General features: G+C 40.8%; 1 pseudogene; it reads left to right on the top strand.

The window, feature by feature from the left end:
- The first annotated feature begins 4,087 nt into the window (after positions 1–4,087).
- Positions 4,088–25,498, top strand: LOC125104559 (uncharacterized; annotated as a pseudogene).
- Positions 25,499–27,980: the final 2,482 nt, after the last annotated feature.

Below are 27,980 nucleotides of genomic sequence, written 5' to 3'. Positions count from 1 at the left end.
AAGGGGAGGGGAGAGAAGGGTGTGCTTCCCTTACCCCACCCGGAAATCTAGAATGGACTGGATTTTGACTTTTACTGCCCCCCAGATCTTGATTTATCTGCCAAGTTTCTCAAGAGGATTTTTTTCCCCCACCTCAGAAGCACAACAAATGTTCATTCTTTCTTTCCTGGGGGAATGAGGTGGGACTTCTGGACCTAAAACACAAACTTGTAGGACACCCCCAAGGTTGTCACCAATTCCACAGGAGCCTCAACTCAGACATCTCCACACTGAACCTTCATCAACTCACCATTCACAGTTCAATTTTCCTACTTTCTTGTGGGTCCTGTGGATATATCTGTGGGTGGCTTCTTCCCTTGTAAGTTGTGATTCCCTGCACATGCGCATTTGAAAACTCAATTTTGGGGTCACAGTTTTCCCTGCACTATGATCTGAATATATGTGTCTCCTGCAAATTCAAGTGTTGTAATGTAATGTCCAATAAGATGGCAAAGGAGTAAGAGCTTCTGGGAGAATGTTAGGTCATGAATGGAATCAGAGCTATTATGATCCCACATTTATCCCACATTTATAAATGGAAGATTCATAATGTGACCCATAAGTTTCACATAATGAACCTTCCATTTACCATATGATGATGAAGTTTAAAGACATGCCCTATGATCCAGATGGAGGCACTCACTACACAATAAATATGCCAATACCTTGATCTTACACTTTGAAGGCTCCAGAAATGTGAGAAATTGATTTCTTTTTGTGTGTGTGTTAATTTTTTATTTATTTCTTTTTAGTAACAGAATTCATTGTTTATGCACCACACCCAGTGCTCCATGCAATATGTGCCCTCCATAATACCCACCACCTGGCTCCCCCAACCTTCCAACCCCAGTCCCTTCAAAACCCTTAGATTGTTTTTCAGACTCTGAGAAATTGATTTCTAAGCTACCTGGTTTATGCTGTTATACCATCCTGAGAAGTGTGGTACTGCTGTAACAAAGACCTAAATCATAGAGGTTTGGATCTGAGTAATGGGTAAGGCTGGTAGCCTTCTGTGATGTGTGCAGAAGAAGCCTACATATTCAGGAAGTGGCCATAAAGGGTGATTCACGGGAGACCCCAGAAGGAAAGAAGAGACCTACAGTGAAAGCCCCAAGATTCCTGGAGAGTATCTAAATGCTTGTGAACTGTATCTGGTAAGACATGAACAGTACAGGCCACTCTGATGATGTCATTCACAAGGTGAGGAATGAGCCTTTGAGAAATGGAGAGGAGGTGACCTATGCTGTAGTCAGGTAGTGAGCTTGCTTGCATTGAGATCTGAAAGCAAGAACTTGGGAGAGGTCCCACTTGATAAGAGGCTGAGGGAATTTCTGACCAAAGGCTTAAAGCATCAGAAGGCTTCTCTTGAAGTGAAATAAGTTAAGCAGAGAGTCAATTATCATATGGTTTCACTTATTTGTGGAGCATATCAAATAGCATGGAGGACAAGGGGAGATGGAGAGGAGAAGGGAGTTGAGGGAAATTGGAAGGGGAGGTGAACCATGAGAGACTATGGACTCTGAAAAACGATCTGAGAATTTTGAAGGGGTGGGGGGTGGGAGGTTGGGGGCACCAGGTGGTGGGTATTGTAGTGGGCACGGATTGCATGGAGCACTGGGTGTGGTGCAAAAATAATGAATACTGTTATGCTGAAAAAATAAAAAATTAAAAAAAAAAAGAAGGCTTCTCTTGAATTCTTATGGTAAAGTGTGGGAAGAACAAATGATATGAAGACATAATCTTTAATCAGTATGAAGCAGAACTGAAAATTTTGGAAAATTCCCAGCCTGTTCCTACTGGAAGGAAGGAGAGATCTTGTTCCTGAGAAATCAGGAAGGATGTGGAAATACTTGATGAGGTTATGGGTTGACCATCTCAGCATAACCCAGGAGCTACTCGTCAAGACCCTGAGAACATAGTGAGCCTCTAAAGAGAAGCCTGGACCTACTGTCCACAACATTTTGGAGATCACTGGACTGACCCCCTCCCAGCACAGACTGAGTGAGGGGTCCTGGATGTGCTGCATGACTTGACATTGGACTTCCATCTTTCATAACTCTGATGGAATTCATTATAGTTTATACCCTACCCAGATAGTGCTTTTTGTCATAACCGCCTGATCAGACAAAGATATCCTATCACAATATCTCTGCTGGGTCTGAGAAGAGCTGGTGACTTTCAGTTGTTCAGCTTATGCTCAGACTAAAGACTTCCAGGCTTTGACAGGTCTGACCAGTACCCAGATTCCTCATGTCATACATGAATAATGGGGATTTGGTTTGTTGTTACATATTTAGTACTTGTTACTTTGCTTCTCCAAATGATAATGTTTTATTTTTTGATATAATGTGCAAAGATTCATTAGTTGCATATAATACCCAGTGCTCATCACATCACCTGCCCTCCTTAATGCCTATCACCCAGTTACTCCATCCTCCCACCATCCACAACCCTCAGTTTTTTTCCCTGCGTCAAGGGTCTCTCATGGATGTCTCCCTCTCTGATTTCCTCCTATTCAATTTTCCCTCCCTTCCCCTATTGTTCTCTGCCCCATTTCTAATATTTTACATAGGAGTGAAACCATATGATAAATGTTTTTCTCTGATTGACTTATTTCACTTAGCAGAATACCCTCCAGTTCCATCCATGTCAATGTAAATGGCAGGTGTTCTCCTTTCTGGTGGCTACTATTCCATTGTATATATGAACCACGTCTTCTATATCCATTCATCTATTAAGGGATATCTTAGCTCCTTATGCAGTTTGGCTATTGTGGACATTGCTGCTATGAACATTGGGCTGCAGGAACATATTTTTAAAATTTTATTTAAATTCACTTAATTAACATAGAGTGTATCATTAGTTTTGGAGGTTAAGTTCAGTTATTCATCAGTTACATATAACACCCAGGGCTCATTACATCACATATCGTGCTTAATGTCCATCACCCACTTACCACAGACCCCAGTCCCTCCCCTCTAGCAACTCTGTTTGTTTACTAGAGTTAAGAGTCTCTCATGTTTTGTCTCACTCTCTGATTTCATCTTATTTTATTTTTCCCTCCCTACCCCTATGATCTTGTTTTGTTTCTTATTTGGCATATGAGTGAAATTATATGATAATTGTCTCTCCCTGGTTGACTTATTTCACTCTAGTATAATACCTTGTCGTTCTATCCACATTTTTGCAAATACTTTTTACGGCTAAGTAAATTCCATTGTGTATATATATACCACATCTCCTTTATCCATGAAAATGTTGATATAGGGTATCATGGAACCCTGTCTGCCTTGTTCATGGCTTTCAAGGAAATGGTGTAATCATTTACCATTAAATGAGACATCTTTTATTAATTAAAGCATTTTTAGTTTGATGATCATGACTTTTTTATCTTAAATAGGGGGATGACTTCTGGATGTTTACATTTGAACACATTACCTGATTAGAAGAGACTCTGTACAAATATGTAATTTTTATACACATAGTTATGTTAGACTCACCAGCATTTCATTATAATATGTGCATTTGAGTCTATCAGAAACATCATCCAGGTGACCTGTTTCAGGTTCAGGTGTTTCTCTACCCAGACCCCACTTCTCCACCTGAGAAGGGAGGTGCTCAGGGCATCACAGACACAGGTCCACAGGGGCTGACACACCAGGTTTGCCATCCCTGGTCCCCTGGTCCCAGATCAGCACCCACTTCTGCTCCTAAGGAAAGTGCCTTATCCAGTGGCCTCCACAGCTCTGTACTCGGACTCATTCTCTAGTGGAAGAACCTCTGGTAATACAGAGTCGGGGATGAGGCAAGGGTGTATATCCTCAGACAGAGGTTCAGATGTGGGACCTCAGCATCCCAGGAATGTGTTTCCCCTCTGATGTGTCTTCTCTCTGAATCAGCATTTCCTGATATGAAATATTCTGCTTTGTGAATATGCAAATGAGCCAAGGTGTACTCACTTAAATATACATGTGTTTGGGCCCTGAGAACATCACCCAACAGGTGCACACAATCCTTTGCAGAAACCGTGAGAGCACAACACCTCACAATGGACTGGAGCTGGAGAATCCTCCTCCTAGTGGTGTTGGCTACAGGTAAGGGATTCCCTCAGTCCTTTGGAAGAGGAGGGGAACAGGGCCAGTCAGCATGACTTCAACCCCTCCTGTTCTCTATCCACAAGTGTCCACTCCCAGGTAAAGCTGCTGCAATCTGAGGCTGAGGTAAAGAAGCCTGGGGAATCCATGAAGGTCTCCTGCAAGGCATCTGGGTACACCTACACCAGCTATGCAATGAGATGGGTGTGACAAGCATGAGGAAAGAGCCTGCAGTCCATGGGATGGGTAAACACAAACATTGGGAATCCAATGTTTGCCCAAGGTGTCTCCATCAACTTGTTTCTCCATGGACACCTCTCTCAGCACCGCCTATCTACAGATCAGCAGCCTGAACTCTGAGGACACGGCTGTGTATTACTATGCAAGGGACATGTTGTGAGAACCCACATCGTGCCTGTGCCAGAAACCCTGTGAAAGGTGCAGCTGTGCTGGGATGAGGAGGTAACAGGGACAACAAAGTTATAGACACTTTATGACTGAGGGCCATGCACTTACTTTTTATTTTTTATTGTTATATTTTTTCAGTCAAGATCCAGCACATCATTAGTTTTCTTTTCTTTTTTTTTTTAGGTTAAATTTTTTAAATTTTTATTTAATTTTTTTAAATTTCTTTTCAGTGTTCCAGAATTCATTGCTTATGCACCACACCCAGTGCTCCATGCAATACATGCCCTCCACGATATCCACCACCAGGCTCTCCCAACCTCCCCACCTCCTCCCCTCCAAAACCCTCAGATTGTTTCTCAGAGTCCGCAGTCTCTCATGGTTCCTCTCCCCCTCTAATTTCCCCCAACTCCCTTCTCCTCTCCATCTCCCATGTCCTCTGTGTTATTCCATATATTCCACAAGTAAGTGAAACCATATGATAATTGACTCTCTCTGCATGACTTATTTCACTCAGCATAATCTCCTCCAGTCCCGTCCATGTTGATGCAAAAGTTGGGTATTCATCTTTTCTGATGGAGGCATAATACTTCATAGTATATATGGACCACATCTTCTTTATCCATTTATCCATTGAAGGGCATCTTGGTTCTTTCCATAGTTTGGCGACCGTGGCCATTGCTGCTATGAGCATTGGAGTACAGGAGGCCCTTTTTTTCACTACATCTGTATCTTTGGAGTAAATACCCAGTAGTGTAACTTCAGGATCATAGGGAATCTCTAGTTTTAATTTCTTTTTTTTTTAATTTTTATTTTTTCAGCATAACAGTATTCATTATTTTTGCAACACGCCCAGTGCTCCATGCAATCCGTGCCCTCTACAATACCCACCACCTGGTGCCCCAAACCTCCCACCCCCCACCCCTTCAAAATTCTCAGATCGTTTTTCAGAGTCCATAGTCTCTCATGGTTCACCTCCCCTTCCAATTTCCCTCAACTCCCTTCTCCTCTCCATCTCCCCTTGTCCTCCATGCTATTTGTTATGCTCCACAAATAAGTGAAAACATATGATAATTGACTCTCTCTGCTTGACTTATTTCACTCAGCATAATCTCTTCCAGTCCCGTCCATGTTGCTACAAAACTTGGGTATTCATCCTTTCTTTTTTTTTTTAAAGCTTTATAAACATATATTTTTATCCCCAGGGGTACAGGTCTGCGAATCGCCAGGTTTACACACTTCACAGCACTCACCATAGCACATACCCTCCCCAATATCCATAACCCCACCCCCCTCTCCCAACCCCCTCCCCCCATCAACCCTCAGTTTGTTTTGTGAGATTAAGAGTCACTTATGGTTTGTCTCCCTCCAAATCCCATCTTGTTTCATTTACTCTTCTCCTACCCCCTCAACCCCCCATGTTGCATCTCCTCTCCCTCATATCAGGGAGGTCATATGATAGTTGTCTTTCTCCAATTGACTTATTTCGCTAAGCATGATACCCTCTAGTTCCATCCACGTCATCGCAAATGGCAAGATTTCATTTTTTTGATGGCTGCATAGTATTCCATTGTGTATATATACCACATCTTCTTTATCCATTCGTCTGTGGATGGACATCTAGGTTCTTTCCATAGTTTGGCTATTGTAGACATTGCTACTATAAACATTCGGGTGCACGTGCCCCATCGGATCACTACGTTTGTATCTTTAGGGTAAATACCCAGCAGTGCAATTGCTGGGTCATAGGGTAGTTCTATTTTCAACATTTTTAGGAACCTCCATGCTGTTTTCCAGAGTGATTGCACCAGCTTGCATTCCCACCAACAGTGTAGGAGGGTTCCCCTTTCTCCGCATCCTCGCCAGCATCTGTCATTTCCTGAATTGTTAATTTTAGCCATTCTGACTGGTGTGAGGTGATATCTCATTGTGGATTTGATTTGTATTTCCCTGATGCCGAGTGATGTGGAGCACTTTTTCATGTGTCTGTTGGCCATCTGGATGTCTTCTTTGCAGAAATGTCTGTTCATGTCCTCTGCCCATTTCTTGATTGGATTATTTGTTCTTTGGGTGTTGAGTTTGCTAAGTTCTTTATAGATTTTGGACACTAGCCCTTTATCTGATATGTCATTTGCAAATATCTTCTCCCATTCTGTCAGTTGTCTTTTGGTTTTGTTCACTGTTTCCTTTGCTGTGCAAAAGCTTTTGATCTTGATAAAATCGCAAAAGTTCATTTTTGCCCTTGCTTCCCTTGCCTTTGGTGATGTTCCTAGGAAGATGTTGCTGCGGCTGAGGTCGAAGAGGTTGCTGCCTGTGTTCTCCTCGAGGATTTTGATGGATTCCTTTCTCACATTGAGATCCTTCATCCATTTTGAGTCTATTTTCGTGTGTGGTGTAAGGAAATGATCCAATTTCATTTTTCTTAATGAGACTGTCCAATTTTTTTCAACACCATTTATTGAAGAGGCTGTCTTTTTTCCATTGGAGATTCTTTCCTGCTTTGCCAAAAATGAGTTGCCCATAGAGTTGAGGGTCTATTTCTGGGCTCTCTATTCTGTTCCATTGATCTAGGTGTCTGTTTTTGTGCCAGTACCATGCTGTCTTGATGATGACAGCTTTGTAATAGAGCTTGAAGTCTGGAATTGTGATGCCACCAACTTTGGCTTTCTTTTTCAATATTGCTTTGGCTATTCGAGGTCTTTTCTGGTTCCATATAAATTTTAGGATTATTTGTTCCATTTCTTTGAAAAAAATGGATGGTACTTTGATAGGAATTGCACTAAATGTGTAGATTGCTTTAATTAGCATGGACATTTTCTCAATATTTGTCTTTCCAATCCAGGATCATGGAACATTTTTCCATTTCTTTGTGTTTTCCTCAATTTCTTTCATGAGTATTTTATAGTTTTCTGAGTATAGATTCTTAGCCTCTTTGGTTAGGTTTATTCCTAGGTATCTTATAGTTTGGGTGCAATTGTAAATGGGATGGACTCCTTAATTTCTCTTTCTTCTGTCTTGTTGGTGTAGAGAAATGCAACTGATTTCTGTGCATTGATTTTATATCCTGATACTTTACTGAATTCCTGTACAAGTTCAAGCAGTTTTGGAGTGGAGACTTTTGGGTTTTCCACATATAGTATCATATCATCTGTGAAGAGTGATAGTTTGACTTCTTCTTTGCCGATTTGGATGCCTTTAATTTCCTTTTGTTGTCTGATTGCTGAGGCTAGGACTTCTCGTACTGTGTTCAATAGCAGTGGTCATAAGGCACATCCCTGCCGTGTTCTTGACCTTAGCGGAAAAGCTTTCAGTTTCTCTCCATTGAGAATGATATTTGTGGTGGGTTTTTCATAGATGGCTTTGATAATATTGAGGTATGTGCCGTCTATCCCTACACTTTGAAGAGTTTTGATCAGGAAGGGATGCTGTACTTTGTCAAATGCTTTCTCAGCATCTATGGAGAGTATCATATGGTTCTTGTTCTTTCTTTTATTAATGTGTTGTATCACATTGATTGATTTGCGGATGTTGAACCAACCTTGCAGCCCTGGAATAAATCCCACTTGGTCGTGGTGAATGATCCTTTTAATGTACTGTTGAATCCTATTGGCTAGTATTTTGGCGAGAATTTTTGCATCTGTGTTCATCAAGGATATTGGTCTGTAGTTCTCTTTTTTGTTGGGATCCTTGTGTGGTTTTGGGATCAAGGTGATGCTGGCCTCATAAAATGAGTTTGGAAGTTTTCCTTCTATTTCTATTTTTTGGAACAGTTTCAGGAGAATAGGAATTAGTTCTTCTCTAAATGTTTGGTAGAATTCCCCCGGGAAGCCGTCTGGCCCTGGGCTTTTGTTTGTTTGGAGATTTTTGATGACTGTTTCAATCTCTTTAGTGGTTATGGGTCTGTTCAGGCTTTCTATTTCTTCCTGGTTCAGTTGTGGTAGTTTATATGTCTCTAGGAATGCATCCATTTCTTCCAGATTGTCGAATTTGTTGGCGTAGTGTTGCTCATAGTATGTTCTTATAATTGTCTGTATTTCTTTGGTGTTCGTTGTGATCTCTCCTCTTTCATTCATTATTTTATTTATTTGGGTCCTTTCTCTTTTCTTTTTGATAAGTCTGGCCAGGGGTTTATCAATCTTATTAATTCTTTCAAAGAACCAGCTCCTAGTTTCATTGATTTGTTCTATTGTTTTATTGGTTTCTATTTCATTGATTTCTGCTCTAATCTTTATGATTTCTCTTCTCCTGCTGTGTTTAGGGTTTCTTTCTTGTTCTTTCTCCAGCTCCTTTAGGTGTAGGGATAGGTTGTGTACCTGAGACCTTTCTTGTTTCTTGAGAAAGGCTTGTACCGCTATATATTTTCCTCTCAGGACTGCCTTTGTTGTGTCCCACAGATTCTGATCCGTTGTGTTTTCATTATCATTTGTTTCCATAAATTTTTTCAATTCTTCTTTAATTTCCTGGTTGACCCATTCATTCTTTAGAAGGATGCTGTTTAGTCTCCATGTATTTGGGTTCTTTCCAAATTTCCTCTTGTTATTGAGTTCTAGCTTTAGAGCATTGTGGTCTGAAAATATGCAGGGAATGATCCCAATTTTTTGATACCAGTTGAGACTTGATTTAGGACCAAGAATGTGATCTATTCTGGAGAATGTTCCATGTGCTCTAGAGAAGAATGTGTATTCTGTTGCTTTGGGATGAAATGTTCTGAATATATCTGTGATGTCCATCTGGTCCAGTGTGTCATTTAAGGCCTTGATTTCCTTGTTGATCTTTTGCTTGGATGATCTGTCCATTTCAGTGAGGGGAGTGTTAAAATCCCCTACTATTATTGTATTCTTGTCGATGTGTTTCTTTGATTTTGTTATTAATTGGTTTATATAGTTGGCTGCTCCCATGTTAGGGGCATAGATATTTAAAATTGTTAGATCTTCTTGTTGGACAGTTCCTTTGAGTATGATATTGTGTCCTTCCTCATCTCTTATTATAGTCTTTGGCTTAAAATCTAATTGATCTGATATAAGGATTGCCACTCCTGCTTTCTTCTGATGTCCATTAGCATGGTAAATTCTTTTCCACCCCCTCACTTTAAACCTGGAGGTGTCCTCGGGTTTAAGATGAGTTTCTTGTAGGCAACATATAGATGGGTTTTGTTTTTTTATCCATTCTGATACCCTGTGTCTTTTGATTGGGGGCCTCCCAGTCTCTGGCCCGGAGGAGCCGAGAGCCCGGGGCCCCACTCCTCAGTGCGCCCTCAGAGAACAGCGCCCAATGACTCCTGTCACCCTGGCCTCTGGCCGCACTCCGAGCTGACCGAGCCTGCGACCGGTTCAAGGCAACCCTGAGCTGAGTGTCACTCCTCGGCTCTGTCTCTGTAGCCGGCTTCCCCGCTCCAATACCGGGAAGCTCTGTGACACTCAGACACCCCCGATCCTTCTGCGACCCTGCGGGACCTGAGGCCGCGCTGACCCCGCCTGGGCTTCACCCCAGTTAAGCCTCTGGAGCGATGTCCCTCAGCGGAACAGACTTTTAAAAGTCCTGATTTTGCTCCGTTGCTCCGCCGCTCGCCGGGAGCCGGCCCCTCCCCCCGCGGTCTATCTTCCCGTTGCTTTGGATTCACTTTTCTCCCAGTCCTACCTTTCAGATAGTGGTTGATTTTCTGTTTCTAGAATTGCTGTTCTTCTTCTCTTCAATCTCCCATTGGATTTGTAGGTGTTTGCAATCTTTAGATAAGCTATTTAGCTGATCTCCCACTACCCGAAGTAGTCTCAGCCTGCTACTTCTCCGCCATCTTGGCTCCTCTCCCACTAGTTTTAATTTCTTAAGGAATCTCCACACTCTTTTCCAAAGTGGCTGCACCAACTTGCATTCCCATCAACAGTGTAAGAATGTTCCCCTTTCTCCACATTCTCTCCGACACACATTGTTTCCTGTCTTGCTAATTTTGGGCATTCTAACTGGTGGAAGGTGGTTTCTCAATGAGGCTTTGATTTGAATCTCCCTGATGGCTGGTGATGATGAACACTTTTTCATGTGTCTGATAGCCATTTGTATGTCTTCTTTGGAGAAATTTCTTTTCATGTCTTCTGCCCATGTTTTGACATGATTATCCATTTTGTTTGTGTTGAGTTTGGGGAGTTCTTTCTAGATCTTGGATATCAGCCCTTTCTCTGTACTGTCATTTGCAAATATCGTCTCCCATTCCGTGGGTTGCCTCTTTGTTTTCTTGACTGTTTCCTTTGATGTGCCTACACAAAGATAAACTCAAAATGGATAAAAGAACTCAACATGAGACAAGAATCCATCAGACTCCTAGAGGAAAGCATAGGCAGTAACCTCTTCAACATCGGCCCCAGCAACTTCTTTCAAGATATGTCTCCAAAGGCAAAGGAAACAAAAGGGAAAGTGAACTTTTGGGACTTCATCAAGATCAAAAGCTTCTACACATCGTTAGTTTTTGATGTAATGTTCAAAGATTCATTGTTCACTTATAACAGCCAGTGCTCCACGCAATACCTGCCATCCTTAATACCCGTCCTGGAGTAACCCATCCCCCCACCACCCTGATCTCTAAAACCCTCACTTTATTTCTCACTGTCCATAATCTCTCATGGTTCATCTCCCCCTCTGATTTCCACCCCTTTGTTTTTCCCTGCCTTCTCCCAATATCCTCCATGTGATTCCTTACCTTCCATGAATAAGTAAAACTTTATGATAATTGGATTTTTCTGCTTAACTTATTTAGCATAATTTCCTCCAGTCATATCCATGTTGATACAAAACTTGGGTATCCATCCTTTTTGATGACTAAGTAATGTTCTGTTGTATATATAAACTGCATCTTCTTTATCCATTACTCTGTTGAAGGGCATCTTCCACAGTTTGGCTATTATGGACATTGCTGCTATGAACATTGGTGTACAAATGACCTTTCTTTTCACTACATCTGTATTTTGGGGGTAAATACCCAGTAGTGCAATTGCTGGGTCACAAGATAGTTCTATTTTCAACTTTTTTAGGAACCTCCACAGTTTTCCAGTGTGGCTGTATCAACTTGAATTCCCACCAACAGTGTAAAAGGGTTCTCCTCTTTCCACATCCTCTCCAACATTTGCTGTTTCTTGCCTTCTCATTGTATTTTAAATTTTATTTTTTCAGTGTCCCAAGATTCGTTGTTTATGCATTGTCACCTTTTGCCATTCTAACTGGTGTAAGGTGGTATCTCAATGTAGTTTTGATATGAATTTCCCCAATAGCTAATGATGATGAACACTTTTTCATGTACCTATTGGCTATTCATATGTCTCCTTTGGAGAACTGTCTGTTCATGTCTTCTAACCATTTTTTGATGTGATTTTCTGTTTTTTATTGTTTTGTTTTGTTTTGAGTGTTGAGTTTGAGGAGCTCTTTATAGATGTTGGATATTAGCCCTTTGTCTGTAGTGTCATCTGAAAATATCTTTTCCCATTTTGTGGGCTGCCTCTTTGTTTTGTTGACTGTTTCCTTTGCTGTTCTGAAGCTTTGATCTTGACGAAGTTCCTGAAGTTCATTTTCGGTTTTGTTTCTTTTTCCTTTGGAGATGTATCTTGCTATGGTCAATGTCAGAAAGGTTACTATGTTCTCTTCTAGGACGTTGATGGATTCTTGTCTCACATCGAGGTCTTTCATCCATCTTGAGTTCATACTTGTGTATGCTGTAAGACAATTGTCGAGTTTCATTCTTCTATACATAGCTGTCCAATTTTCCCAGCACCATTTATTGAAGAGGCTGTCTTTTTCCCATTGGTTATTTTTCCTTGCTTTGTCAACTACTTGACCATGGGGTTGAGGGTCCATATATGGGCTTTCTACTCGTGTTCCATTGGTCTATGTGTCTGTTTTGCTGCCACTACCATGCTGTCTTGGTAGTAAGAGTGTAAGTAAGAGTATTTCAAGCTTTGTAGTAAAGATTGAAATCAGGACATGTGATGCCCCCAGCTTTGTTTTCCTTTTTCAACATTTCCTTTTTGATTCAGGATATTTTTTGGTTCCATGTAAATTTTAGAATTGTTATTTCTGGCACTTTGAAAAATGCTTATGGTATTTAGATCAAGATGGTATTGAAAGCATAGGTTGCTCAGGGCGCCTGGGTGGCTCAGTGGGTTAAAGCCTGCCTTCGGCTCAGGTCATGATCCCAGGGTCTTGGGATCATGCCCCACATCAGGCTTTCTGCTCTGCAGAGAGCCTGCCTCCCCCTCTCTCTCTACCTGCCTCTCTGCCTACTTGTGATCTCTGTCTTTCCAATAAATAAATAAAATATTTTTTATAAAAGTAAAGGTTGCTCTTGACAGCATAGATATATTAGCGATATTTATTCTTCTGAATCATGAGCATGAAATGTTTTTCCATGTTTTTCCGTTTTCTTCAATTTCTTTCAGAAGTGTTCTGTTGTTCCTTGAGTACAGATCCCTTACCTCTTTTATTAGGTTTATTTCAAGGTATCTTACGATTTTTGGAGCTATTGTAAATGGAATCTATTCTCTAATTTCTTTTTCCACAGATTCATTGTTAGTGTATATAAAAACAAGTGATTTCTGTGTATTGGGTTTGTATCTTGCCACATTACCGAATTGCTGTATGAGTTCGGGTAGTTTGGGGGTGGAGTCTTTTGGGCTTTCCACATAAAGTATCATGTTATTTGCAAAAAAAGAAAGCTTAACTCCTTGAACATATATTTATTTCTTTTTGTTGTCTCATTGCTTTTGCTAGACTTCTAGTGCTATGTTGAACAATAGTGGCGAGAAGGGGCAACCTTTTCATGTTTCTGATCTTAAGGGGAAAGTTCTCAGCTTTTCCCCATTGAGGATGATATTCGCTGTGAGTTTCTCATAGATGGAATTTATGAAATTGAGGAATGTTCCCTCTATCCCTACACTCTGAAGAATTTTAATCCGGAAAGGATGCTGTATTTTACTGAATGCTATTTGTGTGTCAATTGAGAGGAACATGTTGTTCATCTCTTGTCATTATTAATTTGTTCTATCACATTGACTGATTTGGAAATGTTGAGTGGACCTTGCAGCTCAGGGAAAATCCGACCTGGTCATAATGGATGATCCTTTTAATGTACGATGGTATGTTATTAGCTAGGATCTTGTTGAGAATCTTGGCATCTATATTCATCAGGGATTTTGGTCTGAAATTCACCTCTTTGATGGGGTCTTTGCCTGGTTTGGGTCTCAAGGTAATGCTGACCTCATAGAATGAGTCTGGAAGTTTACCATCTGTTTCTATTTTTTGAAAAATCTTCAAGAGAATAGGTATTATTTCTTCTTTGAATATTTGGTAGAATTCCCCACATAATACAGCATGTCCTGGACTCCTGTTTTTGGGAGATTTGTGATCATTCCTTCAATGTTATTACTGGTTATTGATCTATTCAGGGTTATGTGTCTTAATAATATGTCTTTTTTAAATAATATGTCTTTTTTTTGTTAACAATTGGCTTATGCTGCTGACTGATCCCATTTTTGGGGTATAGATGTTTACAATTGTTAAATCTTCTTGGTGCATAGACACTTTTAGCATGATGTAGTGTCCCTCTGCATCTGTTATTATAGTCTAGCTTAAAATCTAATTTGTCTTATATGAGAATGGCTACCCCAGCTTTCTTGGAAGTCATTGTCATGAAAGATGACTCTCCATAACTTCACTTTCAGTCTGGATTTATGTCTAAGTTCAGAATGAGTCTCTTGTAGTCACCATGTGGATGTGTCCTGTCTTCATATCCAATCTGCAACCCTGTGAAATTTTATGGGAGCATTTAGGACGTTCATGTTGAGAGTGATTATTGAAAGATATGATTTTATTTTCATCATGTTGCTTGTGAAGACCATGTATCCATAGATCGTCTCTGTAAATTTCTGTTCTATAACACTCTTGGCATCTTTCTCATATTAAGGACCCCCCCCTTAATATTTCCTCTAGTTCTGGCTTAGTGGTTACATATTCTTTCAGTCTCTGTCAGTCTTGGAAGTTCCTTGACTCTCCATCCATTCTAAGTGAGAACCTTCCCAGATAAAGTATTCTTGGCTGCACATTCTTCACATTTATACCCTGAATATCTCCTAGCAGCCCTTTCTGGTTTGCCAGGACTCTGTGGAGAGGTCTGACATTATTCTGCTTCTCCTCCCTCTATACATAAGGAATCTCTTCCCCATAACTGCCCTTAAGATGGTTTCCTTGATTTTAAGATTTGCATATATTGCTACTATGTGCAGTCTCACTGGTTTATTTTCCTTGATCTTGAAAGGGGTCCTCTCTGCCTCTAGGACATGAGGGCTTATTTCATTCCCCAGATGAGGGATGTTCTCAGCTAGGATTAGCTCAGATATATATTCTAGTCCCCTCTCTCTCTCCACTCCCTAAGAGAACCCAATAACTCTTACATAGGTATGTTTCATGGGGTCATTTATTTCTTGAACTCTGTTTTCATGGATTCTAAGCTGTGTGTTCCAGGCCTCCTCCTGGTCCTTATTTTCTATCAGTTCTTCTTCTACATCACTAGTCCATTCTTCTCCCTCATTTACCCTGGCTGCTAGGGTATCTAGATTAGAATGGATCTTACTGACAGCATTTTTAAGTCCTGCTAGATCATCTCTCACTTCTGCCCTGAAAGAATCTATGTTGCCATTAATGGTTCTCTCCAACCTAGCCATTGTCTGTATAACTGTTACACCGAAGTGTATTTCCAACATCTTGCTTATATCCATATCCATTAGTTCTGTGGCAGAGGTCACAGTCTCCAAATTTTTCCTGTATTGAGAGATCCTCTTCTTAGTCATTCTGTTGAGAAGTGGTTGACAGAATGTACAGAGTCCAAATTATTGACCACAACCCAAGGAAAATGCACCTGTTTTATAGGGACCTTAGGGTTGCAGGCCTCTTGTTCTTTCACACTGTCTTCTGGAGAAGGGGTCTGCTGCAGCATTACTCAGGCAACCCTTATTGGGCAGAGTTTCCCTGCCCCTTGTGGGTGGATGGGCTCCATGAAAGCAGGTTTTGGGGGGCTTTTGTTCTCTCAGAATTTTCTGTGTCTCTTCGGTGAGTCAGAGCAGAAATAACTGTATTCAGCCTTCTGTATCAGAACTGGGAGATCACAATCTGTTCTCTAGAAAGACCTCCAGGCCACACTGACTCCATTTTTGTCTGTGCTGCTAAAAACCACAGCGTCTTGGGTTGTGCACCCCATAGCAGCATTCCCAGCCCTTGCTACAAGGTCCAGGCACATCTCTGCCCTTTGTGTTTCTAAAACAACCAGCCACCACAAGTTTGCATGCAAGACACTGCAGCTCCATGTTTCAGAGAGGCGCCTACCGTAAAGTCCATTTTCCGCTGCTACTGCTCTGTAAGTCTGTGTGTGACCAGCAGCACAAGAAAATTTTGCACTCCAGGTTTTTAGGAGCTCAGAGGCCCCCTCCCACTTCTATTTGTCTTCCATTATCTGTCCACAGAATCATGGCTCTGCACTTCATATCTCAAATCAACCACCAGAGATATTCTGTAGGTATAGATCCTGATATATCTTCTTACATCTCAGATTGGTTTTGTGGGTGTTCAGTGTGCTCTGGTGTGTATCCAGCTCAATTCCGGGGACCAACATAAATAAAGTCCCCTACTCCTCCTCCATCTTATACCCCTCTAGAATCAACATTTTTAAAAACAAGTATGTAGAACACCAAGTCCCCATCTTACTCAGTTCAGTAGATGGCTTCCAGGACCATTTTCCTATTACAAAAGATTGAGATTTATTTTCCGGGGATGTTCTGAACTTCAAAATATCAGACACTTCCCCTGAGCCCTAAACCTTAGTCCCTAACCCCTAATCCTAAAATCCAACTCTAACTCTAACACTCTAACTCTAACTCTAACACAAATCCTTAAACATGGCACTCTGAAGGAAATGAATGAATGAATTAATAAATAAATAAATTCTAATTCCCATCTGTGAAAATGAGCTTCTAAAAACAGCTACATAACCCCAATGTTTATAGCAGCAATGGCCACAGTTGCCAAACTATGGAAAGTACCAAGATGCCCTTCAAAAGATAATTGGATAAGGAAGATATGGTCCATATATACTATGGAGTATTATGCCTCCATCAGAAAGAATGAATACCCAACTTTTGTAGCAACATGGACAGGACTAAAGGAGATTATATTGAGTGAAACAAGTCAAGCAGAGAGAGTCAATTATCATATAGTTTAACTTATTTTTGGAACATAAGGAAAAACATGGAGGTCATTAGGGGATGGAAAGAAAAAGTGAATTAGGGAAAATTGAAGGGGGACATGAACCATGAAAACTGTGGACTCTGAGAAACAAACTGAGGGTTTTGGAAGGGATGGGGTGGGAGGTTAGGTGAGTCTGTTGGTGGGTATTAAGGAGGGCACATATGTCATGTAGCACTGGGTGTGGTGCATAAACAATGAATTGTGGAACACTGAAAAAAATTAAATTAATTTCTTTTTAATTTTTTATTTTTCAGCATAACAGTATTCATTATTTTTGCACCACACCCAGTGCTCCATGCAATCCGTGCCCTCTACAATACCCACCACCTGGTGCCCCCAACCTCCCACCCCCCACCCCTTCAAAATTCTCAGATCGTTTTTCAGAGTCCATAATCTCTCATGGTTCACCTCCCCTTCCAATTTCCCTCAATTCCCTTCTCCTCTCCATCTCCCCTTGTCCTCCATGCTATTTGTTATGCTCCACAAATAAGTGAAACCATATGATAATTGACTCTCTCTGCTTGACTTATTTCACTCAGCATAATCCCGTAGTGATCCGAAGGGGCACGTGCACCCGGATGTTTATAGCAGCAATGTCTACAATAGCCAAACTATGGAAAGAACCTAGATGTCCATCTACAGACGAATGGATAAAGAAGATGTGGTATATATACACAATGGAATACTATGCAGCCATCAAAAGAAGTGAAATCTTGCCATTTGCGACGACGTGGATGGAATTAGAGGGTATCATGCTTAGCGAAATAAGTCAATCAGAGAAAGACAACTATCATATGATCTCCCTGATATGAGGGAGAGGAGATGCAACATGGGGGGTTGAAGGGGTAGGAGAAGAGTAAATGAAACAAGATGGGATTGGGAGGGAGACAAACCATAAGTGACTCTTAATCTCACAAAACAAACTGAGGGTTGATGGGGGGAGGGGGTTGGGAGAGGGGGGTGGGGTTATGGATATTGGGGAGGGTATGTACTATGGTGAGTAGTGTAGTAGTAGTAGTAGTAGTAGTATGCTGTGAAGTGTGTAAACCTGGCGATTCGCAGACCTGTACCTCTGGGGATAAAAATATATGTTTATAAAGCTGTAAAAAAAAAAAAAAAGAAAAAAGAAAAAAAAAGAAAGGATGAATACCCAAGTTTTGTAAAAATTAAATTAAATTTTAAAAATAGATCAACTACATAATAAGAAAGCCCTGCCAAGTCAGATAAATTCCCACATTGATGCAAATGTTTGCCTCCACATCTACTTCAGGTTAGTTGTTGCTGTGGAAAGTGTATAAATAACACATTCTCTAAACACTACACCTTCAAGTCTAGGCTAGGAAGCAACTTTATTGAAATACATGAAACTGGAAATGACCTCAATCCTAAAAAACTACTTAAAAAATAAAATTCTCCTGTGTTCCTTGTCTGAAATGCTGCCAATAAATAAAATTGATAATTTTTGCTACACACAAGCACATGGATATATTCCCAAGGATTGATACCGAGAAAAATAAGCCCTAAAAGTAAAAGGACATACTGTAAAACTAACATTTTTACTTTCTTGAGAATTGAACCTAGTGTAAGTAACATGAGAAAAATCAATAGTTATGTGGGTACAGGGTGAAGAAAGGAAGAGAAGATGAAGGAATTCTAGGGAAAATACAGGAAAATCTAAGGGGGCATGATCTTTGCACTCTTGAGAATGTTGACTCACAGACCAGTGTTTCCCATATCACACACTCCACATGTGTGAACTCCATCATGTGTCAAATATACACAACAAAGCTATCACAGTTAATCGCAGAGATGAATGTCAGAGACTTGAAAACACACTTCAGAACACTGATTCTCTTTGTATTTCAGTGAAACTCTAGAGTAAGCAAAACCACCCTGTCCCCATACAGGATGGGTTTCACATTCCTCATGAGCCTGCCGTTCTGTTCTGCAAGTGGTTCAGAAAGGCAGCAGGTCCCATGGGGAGGAGCACAGGTATACATCCTGAGGCTCACTCTCACCCCATATGTGCTCTTGGACGTCTCACAAACCCTCTACAATTCTGGATATAGGTTCACATCTTTGTATGTGGCAACATGATATCTATGCCCCAAGATTTGTGTAAATATGTAAAAACTACATAGCACATGAACACCAAGTGTGTACTCTGGAAAATCATTTAATCAAAAATCCTATTTTGCAAATGTTGTCAATACCACTGAGTCAAAAACAATCACATCTGACCTGGTCGCTGCCCACTCTGTAAACACAGATCCCAAGCTAGCTATATAGGCAGAAAACATGCAAATAGGGCCCTCCTTCTGCTGATTAAAGCATCCCAGCCCTGACCCTAGAAATGAGAGAGGAGCCCCAAGCCCAGGAATCCAAGGTGATCCCATGCAGTGATCAAGACAGTACACAAACAACTCTCCATGGAATTTGTGTTTGGCTGGGTTTCCCTGGTTACTCTTTAAAAGCTAATTTATTTATTTTTTATTTTTTAATTTATTGTCAGCCTAACAGTATTCATTGTTTTTGCACCACACCCAGTGCTCCATGCAATCCATGCCCTCTCCAATACCCACCACCTGGTTCCCCCAACCTCCCACCCCTGCCCCTTCAAAATCCTCAGATTGTTTTTCAGAGTCCATAGTCTCTCATGGTTCACCTACCCTTCCAATTTTCCTCAGCTCCCTTTTCCTCTCCATCTTCCCATGTCCTCCATGTTATTTGTGATCATAACAAATAAAAGCTGATTTATGTTGAACAAGAGACATTGGGTATGTGACTGGGTATGAGTGATAGAAACAGTACAGATCTTGTGTCTGCAGGTGTCCATGTGATGTGCCATTGGTGGAGTCTGGAGGAGACCTGGTGAAATCTTGGGGGTTCCTGAAACTTTCTTGTGCAACCTGTGGGTTCACCTTCAGTATCTACAGGATGAGCTTTGTCTGCCAAGCTCCAGGGAAAGGGCTGCATGGGTCTAATATATTAGCTTTGTTGAAGTAGGTCAAGTTGGAGAACCTGGAGATATGAAACAGTAATTGTCTCCAAATGCAGAAGGACAGGACTGTTCCTGTTCCAGATCAAGAATGTTCCAGATAAAGCATACAGGAAAGAAGAATGAGGGAATTCCTCCCTCTGCATTTCATTCTATTCAGAACCTTAATGGATTGGATGATGCCCACTGGCCCAGAGACCATGGCTGCAAATACCAGTCTCTTTTGGAACAGCATTATAGGCACCCACAAAAGCAGTGTTTAATCTGGGCACCCATGACCCAATCACTTTGACATAGAGACTTCACCATCACACATCAACCTTCTGTAAATGTGGGCATTGATATGCATCTCCTTAAATCAAACCCATTGTGAATATAGAGAAAATAACATGGTCATAGTTTCACCTTATATGATACAAATACCCTGCATACAATCAAAAACATGAAACCCCTTTCCAGAGGATGAGGTGAGGCTCTTGAGTGATGTTTACTCTTCACCTCAATAAAAAGATGCAGAGGTAAAACTCTCTGCCATAGGTGTAATCTATAAAATAAAAATTTTAAAAATTAAAATATATAAATAAATAATAAATAATACAATAAAATAAAATTACGCTATGTTCACTCCTTGGATAACCGCCAAACGTTAAAATAAATGATTCATGCTACAGACAGCAACATGCTTGAATTTTCAAGGATTTGTGCAGAGCAAAAAAAAAAAAAAAAAAAGTCCTACAAATGAAATTACATACAATATAAATTCTTCAAAATTAAAACTAGTCTATGTAACAAGAGAAAATCTCATAGTTATGTGTTGACAGGGTGAAGAAGGGAAGAGGAAGGAGGAATTCCAGAGAAAACACAGGAAATTTTATGGAGGGTTGATTTGTTCACTCTGCATAATGTTGATTCTGACACCCATGTTTATTCTATCACACACTCGCCTGTATGCTGTTCATTCCGTTCAAGCACACTCACCCAAATTCTTACAAATAATCCCAGAGATGACTTTGGAGGAACACATAGATATTGAAATGTTAGGAAATACACCTGCACAAACCCGATGCTCTCTATATTTCAGGGCAACATAGAGAGGAAGTAAAATCATCCTGTCCCCATTACAGGAGGGTTCCACATTCCTCACCAGCCTGCCAACTCTGTCCTCCAGGTGGTTCAAGTGACAGTGTGTCCTATGGGGATGAGCACAGGGCCACATACTGGGGCTCATTCTCATCCTGTGTGTGCTCTTGGACACCTCAAAACCCTCTAAAATTCTGGGGGTGGGTTTACATTTCATTATGGCATAACATGACATCAATCTCACAATATTTGTGTAATTGTGTAAAAGGAAAGTAGCCCATGTCCAAGTATACACTCTGGAAAGTTATATAATGAAAATCATATTCTAGTCAAAAGAGTCCAATACCCCCAAAACAAAGGCAGTCACGTCTCTCCTGGTCATTGCCCTCTACGGTCACATAGATCCCAACTTGAATATATATTCAGAGAACATGCAAATAGGGCCCCCCATTTGCTGGTTAAAACAACCCATACCTGACTCTGCAGTTGGGAGAGGAGCCCCAGCACCAGGATTCCCAGGTGTTCCAATAAGTACTCAGGACAGGACACAGACAACTGACAGTGGAGTTTGTGCTTGGCTGGGTTTTTCTTGTTGCTTTTTTAAAAGGTAATTCATGGTGAACAAGAGACGTAGAGGATGTGAGTGGATATGAGTGAAAGAAACCATGGACGTGTGGCAGTTTCCTGACCAGGATGTCTTGTGTCTGCAGGTGTCCAGTGTGAGGTGCAACTGGTAGAGTCTGGGGGAGACCTGGTGAACCCCACGGGGTCCCTGAGACTCTCTTGTGAAACCTCTGGATTCACCTTCTGTAGCTATGCCATGTACTGGGTCCGCCAGGCTCCAGGGAAGGGCCTGCAACGGGTCACAGATATTAGCTATGATGGAATTAGCAAAGCTACACAGACTCTGTGAAGGGCCGATTCACCATCTCCAGAGACAACGACAAGAACACTCTGTATCTGCAAGTGAACAGCCTGAGAGCCGAGGACACAGCCGTGTATTACTGTGTGAAAGACACAGTGAGGGGACTGCAGTGTGAGCCCAGACACAAACCTCACTGTAGGACGGGATCTGGACCACCAGGGGGTGCACACTAACTACTAGTTCTGTCCTTAATCCCAGCAGCATATATAGATGAAGGTTATGGGCAGGTTTCCTCTCAGGGTCTAGGGATTCCTCTCCAGAGAACACTTTCCCTCAGGGACCCATTGTGCACACATGATTCTGTGCTTACGTCTTCACTCTCTGACTTTGAAAATTTGTTCTAATGGGAAAACAATTATATTAAAATGCACAAAACACAGAGTCACTCATGTTGTTTACTGCTATCCCTAAATACCCATGAATCACAAATAAACTGGTTCTCATCAAGTGAACCTTTACAGGAATCTCAGCTGCTCTCACTGTGCATCACAAGTCCACCCTGCTCAATGTGCAAACACACTAGAAGCAGCATAAAGTGCACGCTGGACAGGAGACCACAGAGGAATCAACAATCCAAAGTATAAGAAGAAAGGGTCTTTGTTGGGGAGTCACTGTCTTAAACAATGCTTATAACATCAATGTTAGTGACAACATGGGAAAGCAGTGGAATCCCCTCCAGGTGTGATGTGTTCTGGACATTACACACACACACACACACACACACACACACACACACACACACGAGTATGAAACCTTTTAACTTTGCCCTAATTTCTCTGCAGCAAAGGTGGTTCTAAGACCAAAATACACAACATACAGGAAGACCTCAAGAAGCAAGAAAAATCTGAAAGAAACACTCTAAAGTTACACCTAAAGGAGCTAGAGAAGGTACGATGACTAAAGCCTAAATACAGGAGAAAGATGGAAAAAGTAAAGATGAGAGCAGTAATAAATGATATATAAACAAAAGAAAAAAAACAGAACAGAACAAAAAAACAAGGTCTGGTTTTGGGGGGAAAAATAAAATTGCGAAACCTCTGCCTAGATTTATCAAAAGGAAAAGGGAAAGCCTGAAATAAATATTATCAGAAATCAATATGTTTCTCTGTGGAACAAACAGGGTTTTGGAGGGGTAGGAGGGGCGGGATGGGGAAACTCAGTGATGGGCAATAAGGATACATGGTGGGTGAGCACTGGGTGTTACATGCAAATAATGAATTGTTGAACAGCACATCAAAAACTAGTGATGTACTATATGGTGGCTAACTGAACATAATTTTAAAGGAAATTTAAGGAGATAATGTGAGAAAATAAATACTTAAAACTAGAATTCTAGGAGGAACATTTCCCAAGCCATATCCTGAAATAATACTCAAAATTTTGTGTTCAAACTAGAGGTGGCTGGGGTGGGGGGATGGGATAACTGCCTCATGGGCATTAAGGAGGGCACTTGATGGAATGAGCACTAGGTGTTATATGCACCTGATGAATCACTAAATTCTACCTCTGAAACCAATAATGCACTATGTGTTAACTGAATTGAATTTAAATAAAAATTTAAAACATAAAAAAGAAAAGAAATCAATGTGATCTAGTCTGTCATTCAGAGTCTTTGTTTCAGGAGAAGAGGAGCAAGATGGCAGCAGAGTAGGGACCTCATTTCAGCTGGTCCCTTGAATTTAGCTGGATGTCTATCAAACCATTCTGAACACACATGAATTCAACCTCAGATGTAAGAACAATTATCCGGATTTCTACAAGCAGCAAAATGACCACTTTTTATGAGGTAGGAAGTGCAGAAACGTAAGTCTTTGGGGGAAATATCAGAAGATAAATGGAGATTGGAGGGCATCTCCATTAGCCAGCCACTGGAAAGTGATATTCACATCAGAGCAAAAAAATCAGGACCTTCAAAATCTGCTCCAGTGAGAGACATCCCTTACTGAAAAGAGCACAGGGGATGAATAGGACAGAATTCTGGGTGGATCACTGAGATCTCAGATCACAGAAAATCAGAAGGAATGGGGAAGCCTGAACCGATAGACTGCCCAAGCAGTGGCACAGGGAGACAGGTTATGGTCAGCAAGCTCAGAAGGGACTCTCAGCTCCAGTCACCATAAACCACAAATCAGGCCAGTTGGAAGACTGCTCTGTGCCTGACCACCCTGAAAAGGACTAGAAGGTGTGGGCTGCTTAATATCCCATGGGAGATATAAAATGATTTGTGACTAAAACAGGACAAGAGATCTCAGGGTGGTGTGGCCCACAAAAGGACACTGGAGAGGCACCTGGCCTTGTACCGGGAGCCACGCAATAGGATGCATGTGTGAGCCCATGGCTTGGGGCACAATGTGGATACATCCACACCTGGACAACAGCTCTCAGAATGATATGACACCAGACAGGACACTGGGTCAGCACCCAGCATGACCTTGGAGATGCAGAAGAGGGCGAACTAACGAGCCCACACCCACTAACATTTGCAAAGTTAGAAAGCACGGAGACACTCATGGGTCCCTGGAACTTTCCCCAGAGAGTTGCAGTGGACATCAATAATGCAAGTCTGTGGATTTTGGTACACATTGAACTGGAAATGGATTGCCTGAGGTGGTGGTGGGGGTCCAGGCCACCACACTGCAGCTCTGGGCTGGAGATTCCTGCAGGGCCATGTTTGCTCTGACCCTCTGAGGAGAGGCAGAAAGCCACCAGGGAAAAATAACCAGACACAGGGGTGGCTCACATTAAGCCAATGACCCTGATAAGGGTCGGGCAACTTCACCAGCGAAAAGATGCCTGAGAAGCCAAGCAGCAGGCCCCTCCCCCAGAAGACAGACTGGAAGAACAAGTGAACAATAAGGTTATTTCCCACAGGCACGTGAAATTCCAGCACAAGAGGAAAATTACATAGGGAGCTCCAATTGTCTCACAACTTGCTTATATTAAGGATGAAGTTTTACATTTCTTTTTTGTTTCTTTTCTTTTCCTTGCTTTTTCTTTTCTTACCCCGTTACCATTTCAAAGAGAGTCTTATTTCCTAACTTCAGTTTCTAAATTTCAAATCTTGATTTTATAGATTTATGCCCCACATAACCCCATTTTCCCCCTCTATTCAATTTATATATAAAATAAGTTCTGATTTCCCAGGGATGAATCCCACCTGGTCATGGTGGATAATCTTTTTAATGTGCTGTTGGATCCTGTTTGCTAAGGTCTTGTTGAGAATCTTAGCATCCATATTCATCAGTGTTATTGGTCTGAAATTCTCCTTTTTGGTAGGGTCTTTGCCTGGTTTGGGGATCAGGGTAATGTTGGCTTCATAGAAAGAGTCTGGAAGTTTTCCTTCTGCTTCAATTTTTTGAAACAGCTTCAGGAGAATAGGTGTTATTTCTTCTTTGAAAGTTTGGTAGAATTTCCCAGGGAATCCATCAGGTCCTGGGCTCTGTTTTTTTTGGAGATTTTTGATCACTGCTTCAATCTCGTTACTAGATATCGGTCTATTCAGGTTGTCAGTTTCTTCCTGGTTCAATTTTGGGAGTTTATAGTTTTCCAGGAATGCATCCATTTCATCCAGGTTGCTTAACATTTTCAGATATAGTGTCTTATAACATACAGACCAAATATCAATCAGGAACAGACAGATTGAGGCAAGATGGCGGAGGTGTAGGGGAACCATTTAAAGCAGGTCCCTTGAATTTAGCTGCATATCTATAAAACTATTTTGAACACCCATGAAATCAACCTGAGATGTAAGAATATATATGTGGATTTGTACGAAAAGTGACTGTGTTAGGCAAGATGTCTATTATACCAGATAATTTTTTCATAGGCTAATTTTAACTTGTATTTTTACAAACCTATATTTTTAACAGGTATATGCTTTATTTTAGCAAGTTTTTAACTCTATTCAGATTTACATACTTATATACCCATCTTTTAATTTTCTAGTGATTTTGAGATTTAGTGTCCACTAACATACGGATCAAAATTCACCCAGGAACAACTGAAACACCCTATTTGTCCAAAATGAAAGTTACAGCCACTCTTTACTTGCCCTCTTTTTATTTTCTACTCTCTATATATTTTATATATAATTTTTGAATTATTTTCAATATTTTTAATTTTAATTTTTTTCAGTATTCCAAGATTCATTGTTTATGCACCACACCCAGTGCTCCATGCAATACATGCCCTCCTTAATACCCACAACCAGGCTCACCTAACCTCCCTTCCAAAACCCTCAGTTTGTTTCTCAAGTCCACAGTCTCTCATGGTTTGTCATCCCCTCTAACTTCCCCCAACTCCCTTCTCCTCTCCATCTCCTCATGACCTCTGTGTTATTCCTTATGCTCCACAAATAAGCTAAACCATATGATAATTGACTCTCTCTGCTTGACTTATTTCACTCAGCATAATCTCTTCCAGTCCCATCCACGTTGATGCATAAGTTGGGAATTCATCCTTTCTGATGGAGGCATAATACTCCATTTATATATGGACCACATCTTCATTATCCATTTGTCCGTTGAAGGGTATCTTGGTTCCTTCCAATGTTTGGCGACCGTGGCCATTGCTGCTATAAACATTGGGGTACAGATGGTCCTTCTTTTCCCTACATCTGTATCTTTGGGGTAAATACCCAGTATTGAAATTGCAGGGTCATAGGGAAGTTCTATTTTTAATTTCATAAGGATCTACATACCGTTTATCGTGTGCACAAACTTGCATTCCCACCAGCAGTGTAATAGGGTTCCCCTTTATCTACATCCTCTCCAACACACGTTGTTTACTGTCTTGTTCATTTTCTCCATTCTAACTGGTGTAAGGTGGTTTCCTAATGTGCTTTTGATTTGAATCTCCCTGATACCTAATGAGGATGAACATTTTTCATGAGTCTATGAGCCATTTTTATGTCCTCATTAGATAAGTGTCTGTTCATGTCTCTGCCCTTTTTTAACATGATTATCTCCTTTGGTTGTGTTGAATTTCAGTAGTTCTTCGTACATCTTGGATATCAGCCCTTTGTCTTTACTGTCATTTGTGAATATAATCTCCCATTCCATGGGTTGCCTCTTTGTATTGTTGATAGTTTTATTTGTTGTGCAGAAGATTTTGAACTTGATGAAGTCCCAAAAATTCATTTTTGCTTTTGTTTCCTTTGCCTTTAGAGACATATCTAGAAAGTACTTGCTGTGGCTGATATCGAAGAGGTTACTGCCTATGTTCTCCTCTAGGATTCTGATGGATTTCTGTCTCACGTTGAAGTCCTTCATCCATTTTGAGTTTATCTTTGTGTGTGGTGAAAGAGAATAGCCAAGTTTCATTCTTCTACATATAGCTGTCCAATATTCCCAGCACCATTTATTGAAGAGACTGTCTTTTTTCCACTGTATATTTTTTCCTGCTTTGTCAAAGATTATTTGCCCATAGAGTTGAGGGTCCATATATGGGCTCTCTACTCTGTTCCACTGGTCTATGTATCTGTTTTTATGCCAATACCATGCTGAATTGGTGATCACAACTTTATAGTAAAGCTTGAAATCAGGCAACGTGATGCCCCCAGTTCTGTTTTTCTTTTTCAACATTTCCTTAGCAATTCGGGGTCTCTTCTGATTCCATACAAATTTTAGGATTGTTTGCTCCAGGTCTTTGAAAAATGCTGCTGGAATTTTGATCAGAATGGCATTGAAAATGTAGATTGCTCTGGTCAGTATAGACATTTTATCAGTGCTTATTCTTCTGATCCATGAGCATGGAATGGTCTTCCATCTTTTTTGTGTTTTCTTCAATTTCTTTCATGAGTGTTCTGTAGTTCCTCCAGTACAAATCCTATACCTCTTTGGTTAGGTTTATTCCCAAGTATCTTATGGTATTTGGAGTTATAGTAAATGGAATCGATTCTCCAATTTCCTTTTCTGTAATTTCATTGTTAGTGTATAAGAAGGCAACTAATTTCTGTACATTTGTTTTGTATCCTATCCACTCACTGAATTGCTGTATGAGTTTTAGTAGTTTGTGGGTGGATTCTGTAGTGTTTTCCATATAAAGAATCATGTCATCTGCGGAGAGAGAGAATTTGACTTCTTCACTGCCAATTTGAATACCTTTTATTTCTCTTTGTTGTCTAATTGTTCTTGCTAGGAGTTCTAATACTATGCTGAACAAGAGT

This window comes from Lutra lutra, chromosome 7 (genome assembly GCF_902655055.1).
Source record: "Lutra lutra chromosome 7, mLutLut1.2, whole genome shotgun sequence".
Lineage (NCBI taxonomy): Eukaryota > Metazoa > Chordata > Mammalia > Carnivora > Mustelidae > Lutra > Lutra lutra.
The sequence above is the reverse complement of the archived record's forward strand: the minus strand, read 5'-3'. Positions and strand labels throughout refer to the sequence as shown.